Here is a 6726-nt window from a genome sequence, read left to right on the forward strand (position 1 = left end):
CGCTCGCTTGAAGAGAGAGGAGGCAGAGGATTTCGACAAAGTGAAATCGAGTCTGCTAAAAAAGTACAGGCTGTCACCGGAGGCGTTCCGTTTGAAGTTTCGGGAAAATGAGAAAGGCAAAAGTGAGTCATATACAGAGTTTAATAATAATATTTGAGGTTTTACGTGCCAAAACCACTTTCTGATTATGAGGCACGCCGTAGTGGAGGACTCCGGAAATTTTGACCACCTGGGGTTCTTTAACGTGCACCTAAATCTAAGCACACGGGTGTTTTCGCATTTCGCCCCCATCGAAATGCGGCCGCCGTGGCCGGGATTCGATCCCGCGACCTCGTGCTCAGCAGCCCAACACCATAGCTATACAGAGTTTGCCTACAGGCTTATGTCAAACATGCAGGAGTGGCTCAAAGAAGAGAAAGCGTTTGGTGACCACGAGAAAGTTGTGCAGTGTTTCGGGCTGGAACAGTATTATAGTCGGTTACCTGAGAACGTGCGGTACTGGGTCTTGGATAGGCCAGACATTAGCACGGTGGCTAAAGCCGCTGAGCTAGCCGAGGAGTTTGTGATGCGTCGGGCTCGCGGAGCTAAGGACGGACAAAAGGGTGAATTTGGCTCCAAGTTTGAGAGGCCGAAGTTCACACCCATGAGAGCAAGAGGCGACACACGTAGTGCGGATGCGAGTGAAAGCAGTCCGACCGAACGTAAGGAGACGGCGGCAGCCGAAGCCGAACGCAGAAAGCGGTTCGAGACGAGGCAAGCGCGCGTTTGTTATACGTGCCAGAAGCCGGGTCACTTTTCGGCGCAGTGTCCGGAAACAAAAACAAAAGTCGTGTTTTTGTCATTATGCAGCACTGACGAGAACATGAAGCTTATCGAGCCTTACATGCGAGACCTCCTCGTGAACGGGAAAGAGTGCCGAGTGCTTCGCGATTCCGCAGCTACGATGGATGTAGTTCACCCCTCTTACGTAGAACCCGATATGTTCACGGGCGAGTGCGCATGGATCAAGCAAGCCGTGGAAGCTCATACCGTGTGTCTGCCCGTAGCAAAAGTGCTTATGGAAGGACCTTTCGGAGCGCTTGAGACGGAGGTCGCAGTGTCATCTATGCTGCCCCCCCCCCGTACCCGTACCTATTTTCGAACAGGTCCGATCACCTCCTGCGCGAGAAGGGGCTTTTTTTGGTGAGGCTAGCGTTCAGGCCTTAACCAGATCGAAGGTTCGGGAGCTCGCTGCGAAGGCGGTAGTTGCGGGGCCGACGTTGTAGAACAATGAGAAAGGGTCAGAGGCGCAGCAAGCTGATATTCAAAGCACATCCGAACTGAATAAAATTGAGCCTGTAGCGTTGAAGGCACCAGATACTCGAGAGGAAATGCCCGACACGGGAAAGTTAGAAGAGCTATCTGCAGATTTGCTCATCGCGCCTACGTCAGACGGATTTAATAGGTTGCTAAAGGTCAGCCGGTCGGCTTTGATAGCCGAGCAAAAAAAGGATGGCAGCCTAAAAAAAACATACGCTGCATTGTCAAGGAAGGTATCGCCAAGAAAAATGCTCGTTTTGTGGAAAGAGTTGGGGTCCTGTACCGGAAGTATCTAGACCGCAGGGGAGTGGAGTTCGATCAGCTGATCGTTCCTCAGTGCTACCGTCAGGATCTGTTGCGCTTGTCGCACGGGTGTTCGTGGTCCGGACACCTAGGAGTTAAGAAAACTAAGGACCGTCTCTTGCAAGAGTACTATTGGCCAGGGTGTTTTCGGGACGCAGACCACTTCGTGAGGACATGTGACACCTGTCAGCGGGTGGGCAAACCAGGGGACAAATTGAGATCACCGTTGAAATTGGTACCTATCATTATGGAGCCTTTTAGACGGCTCGTTATTGATAGAGTGGGACCTCTGCCGGTAACAACCACGGGGTACAGACACATTTTGACTGTGATCTGCCCAGCGACAAAGTTCCCTGAAGCAGTGCTGCTTAAAGAACTCAGCTCAGTTGAGATAGTCAATGCACTACTGTCCATATTTGCGCGAGTTGGTTTTCCTGCGGAAATCCAGTCAGATCCGGGCACAGTGTTTACTAGCGCTTTGACGACAGCCTTTCTCGAAAGGTGCGGGGTAAAGCTGTTACACAGCTCAGTGTACCACCCACAGTCGAATCCCGTTGAGAAGCTCCACTCCGTCATGAAGCGCGTGTTGAGAGCATTGTGTTTTGAACAACAAACTGACTGGGAGCTGTGTCTGCCTGGGGTGATGTTTGCATTAAGGACCGCGCCGCATGCGGCTACGGGGTTTTCGCCAGCTGAGCAGGTGTACGGTCGCTCGCTGCGGTGTCCGCTTCGCATGCTTCGAGAATCGTGGGAAGGCAGGGGCGACGACCCAGTCGTGGTGGAGTACGTGCTTAGGCTCCTCGAACGCTTAAGAAGGGCACAGGAGTTGTCAGGTGAAGCAATGGCAAAGGCCCAGGAGAGGGCCGAGGTTTATTATGATCGGACAGCCAGGGCCCGTCGTTTTGAGGTGGGCTATGAGGTCATGATATTGCGCACATCGCTAAAAAACAAACTCGACGTGCAGTGGGAGGGCTCAGCACGAATTGTTCAAAAGCTGTCGGACGTCAACTACGTGGTGAGTCTGCCAGGAAAACGGAAAGCACAGCAAAGTTTACCACTGTAATCTGCGCAAACCCTATAAGCAACGGGAAGCAGTGGTGTGCATGATGGTAAACGTTCCTGAAGAGCTTCCGGTCGAGCTTCCGGGACTAGGCTCAGTGACGAACAGGGAAGACACCGATCAAGTCATTAGTGACTTAATCAGTAAAGCACCGCTGTCGCCTGAGCAGAAAACCGAACTGCACCAGCTCTTACAAGAGTTTCAAGGTCAGTTCTCTGAGAGGCCTGGTAGGACTTGTGTCCTTACTCATGATATAGAACTTACCTCCCCAGAGCCAGTACGATCCAAGGCGTATCGGGTGTCACCCCGCCAGCACGATATTATGGAGGCTGAGGTAAAGAAAATGCTACAGCTCGGTGTTATTGAGGCGAGTGAGAGTGATTTTACCTCCCCTTTGATTTTAGTTGAGGTACCGGGCAAGGAACCTCGTCCTTGCGTCGACTACCGCAGGCTTAATTCCATCACTAAGGATCAAATTTATCCGATCCCTAACATCGAGGAGCGCCTTGAGAAAGTTAGTAGCGCTCAGTTTATTTCCACCCTAGATCTTGTCAGGGGTTATTGGCAGGTTCCACTTATAGAAAAGGCTAGTAGGTATGCGGCGTTCATTTCACCAATGGGATCATTCCGTCCTAAAGTGTTGAGTTTTGGTTTGAAGAACGCGCCATACTGCTTTTCAAGCCTCATGGATAAAGTGTTGCGGGGACAGCAAGAATTCGCTTTACCGTATCTAGACGACGTAGCGATATTCTCCGCATCCTTGTCTGAGCATATGGCATACTTGCGGGCAGTGCTAACCCGCCTGCGCGAAGCGGGCTTGACAGTCAAGGCTCCCAAGTGCCAGTTAGCACAGGCCGAGGTTGTCTACCTCGGTCACGTGATTGGTCAGGGTCGTCGCCGCCCCTCTGAAATAAAGGTGGCTGCTGTGCGAGACTTCCCGCAACCGCGCACGAAGACCGATATTCGGTCGTTCTTAGGTGTCGCGGGCTACTATCAGCGGTACATCCCCCGGTACTCTGATATCGCGGCTCCCCTGACGGATGCTCTAAGAAAAACAGAGCCCCAAACAGTCGTCTGGGACGAGACAAAGGAAAGAGCTTTTAGCGCCCTAAAGAGCACCCTAACAAGCCAGCCTGTGCTACGATCGCCAGACTACACAAAAGGGTTCGTTGTTCAGTGCGATGCTAGTGAGCGAGGCATGGGCGTTGTACTGTGCCAACGGGAAAATGGAGAAGTGGAACACCCCGTCCTGTATGCTAGTCGTAAGCTGACCAGTCGTGAGCAGGCGTACAGCGCCACCGAGAAAGAGTGTGCGTGTCTCGTGTGGGCTGTTCAGAAATTGTCATGCTACCTAGCCGGCTCGAGGTTTATCATTGAGACGGATCACTGCCCTCTCCAATGGCTGCAGACCATCTCCCAAAAATGGCCGCCTCCTGCGCTGGAGCCTCGCTTTGCAACAATATTCCTTTGAGGTGCGTTACAAAAAGGGGAGTCTCAACGGTAACGCCGATGGCTTAAGTCGAAGTCCCTAACGTAGGAATCAGCCTCAGAGTTGTTTGTTACTGATGTTTTTCTTCCTGAGGCAGGATTTTTAACATATTGCTTTTGTTTAGTGTTTCAAAGTGATGACGTGCTTTCTAGTGCAATTTTCCAATTTGTGGACGCGTTCTGAGTGCTGCTAGACTACTGTAAGGAACTAGGCAGTGGTATAAAAGGGGTGAGAGCCTGGCAGGACTTGGTGAGGGTTGTTTCGTGCTTGCTGACTGAGCGGTTGAGTTTCGGCGTAGTTCTAACGCTTGCCGGGAACGAGAACAAAAATCTCAACTCTACCGAAGTCACTTTGCAGTGTCCTGTGTGAACCTGAACGAGAGAACGAGGCCTTCTCTGTGCGCTGCGCTCAAGAAACGCCGAAGGACGCCCGACTTCGGTTATGAGCATCATCGAGCGACATCCCTCCGGACAGCGGATGCAGTCCCCTGACCATCGGGATGTCCTTCCCCCGGCGGGGCGGTCTGTTACGTTTCGCCTACGACGCGCGGTATAGCCGGCGCGGAGGCAACGGACGCCGAGGCTTCGTTCAAAGCGGCGGACATTTTGGCCCGTTCAGCACCGCCGAAACGCCTTCCCGCCAAGCGCGTCCCGGCATGTTTCAATGCCACGTGTCTTCGTGTGTGCGTGCATGTTGGTGCCCACGCTTGTGAAAGCGCGGCAGCCGCGGAGAGGAGCTCCCCAAGTGTGAAGCGAGGAGGTCTGACCGGCGCCGGCCCCGCGGATGCGTCACTACACTCGTCTCAAGGTGTCTCTCAGCGTGTCCGTGCCCCGCCGTCACGTGGCCTCATCACGAGGCGTTCCTTCTTGCCCTCGACTCCGAGAGTATATGACGTAGTAGTTCTTCGCAAACCCGCAAGGTGGAGAGAAGTAATGAATAAAGGGAAAATCAGACATCCCACCCGTTCGTAGCAATTGCTACAAAGGAAACCCAAACGGGTTCCTCGAAAGAAAACGCCTCATTGTTGAAGAAAAATTCGTCCTGGTCCGGGACTCGAACCCGGGACCACCGCCTTTCCGGGGCAGCCGCTCTACCATCTGAGCTAACCAGGCGGCTAGCAGATGGCAGGGCGAAGTCGAATTTGTCGACAACACGAAGCAAAGGCAAGTGTTTGACGTAGTAGTTCTGCGCAAACCCGCAAGGTGGAGAGAAGTAATGAATAAAGGGAAAATCAGACATCCACCCGTTCGTAGCTATTGTTACAAAGGAAACCCAGGTAGGTAGAGCGGCTGCCCCGGAAAGGCGGTGGTCCCGGGTTCGAGTCCCGGACCAGGACGAATTTTTCTTCAACAATGAGGCGTTTTCTTTCGAGGAACCCGTATGGGTTTCCTTTGTAGCAATTGCTACGAACGGGTGGATGTCCGATTTTCCCTTTATTCATTACTTCTCTCCACCTTGCGGGTTTGCGCAGAACTACTACGTCAAACACTTGCCTTTGCTTCGTGTTGGCGACAAATTCGACTTCGCCCTGCCATCTGCTAGCCGCCTGGTTAGCTCAGATGGTAGAGCGGCTGCCCCGGAAAGGCGGTGGTCCCGGGTTCGAGTCCCGGACCAGGACGAATTTTTCTTCAACAATGAGGCGTTTTCTTTCGAGGAACCCGTATGGGTTTCCTTTGTAGCAATTGCTACGAACGGGTGGATGTCTGATTCCCCCCCTTTATCCGAGAGTATAAATGCAGCTGCTCCCGGACGCCGAGAGAGGCTCCGATTTCTTCTGTTGAGTAACGTGCTCTCCCGTCTCTCCACTTCGGTCGACCTGACCGGCCGCTCTTTTGCGATGCTAGAATAAACAAGTTGTTCTGTTAGCAGTCGACTCATGCTTTGCTCGGACCTTCGGATGCTTCCAGTTGTGCCCCAGGCCGCCAGGCCAACGCTACCCTTGGGGCTTGCGACCCATTTGCAACAACTCGTGCCAGCGGTGCGATTGCAATAACGGGTGTCAGCGCTGAGATTCCAACACTACGTATTGACAGCGCTTCAACATGCGCAAGTTTGATGTGGCTACTATCCGTCGGTCAAGCTGTCGCAGGACAAAGGCAGTTCGCACCAAGTAGTTGGGCCAATGTGGATCATATGAGCGCGAGCGGTCACTCAAGCCCTGTCGTGCGCAAACGCTGCGCATACGCTCTACAGCTGCGTGCAGCTGCGGTGTGCCGAAGTAGCGTAGATACCGCGGGGTGCCGTGACGAGCGCATTATGGCAAAGTACAGACAGCCTTTGATCCAGCCGACGACGCCAGCGATAGGCTGATCGGTGACATTTGACCTTGCTCCGCCCCTTTGCCGCCATGAAAGTTCCTGCATGCCGGGCGAAGTGCGCGCATTTCGCCTGTTGTGCTATGCACATTGCTGAGATAATTTCGTTCCCGGAGGGCCGAAATGCCTTGTTGCTGCGCGGTTGGGTGCCGAAACCGGACGAAGGGTGGCAAGAAGTTATTTTGCATCCCGCACGGCAACCAGAACCTAACCAGAAGAAAAGTATGCTTGCACAGAATTGGACGGAAGGACTTTGAACT

At 53.1% G+C, this 6726-nt stretch overlaps 2 non-coding genes across 2 annotated transcripts; one reads left to right on the forward strand and one right to left on the reverse strand.

The window, feature by feature from the left end:
* Positions 1-5188: 5188 nt before the first annotated feature.
* On the reverse strand, positions 5189-5263 carry TRNAS-GGA (transfer RNA serine (anticodon GGA)). Its single transcript has one exon. It is a non-coding gene; the product is annotated as a tRNA-Ser (tRNA).
* Positions 5264-5695: 432 nt separating this feature from the next.
* On the forward strand, positions 5696-5770 carry TRNAS-GGA (transfer RNA serine (anticodon GGA)). The gene has a single exon. It is a non-coding gene; the product is annotated as a tRNA-Ser (tRNA).
* Positions 5771-6726: the final 956 nt, after the last annotated feature.

This window comes from Dermacentor variabilis, chromosome 9 (assembly GCF_050947875.1).
Source record: "Dermacentor variabilis isolate Ectoservices chromosome 9, ASM5094787v1, whole genome shotgun sequence".
In the NCBI taxonomy this organism is placed as follows: Eukaryota; Metazoa; Arthropoda; class Arachnida; order Ixodida; family Ixodidae; genus Dermacentor; species Dermacentor variabilis.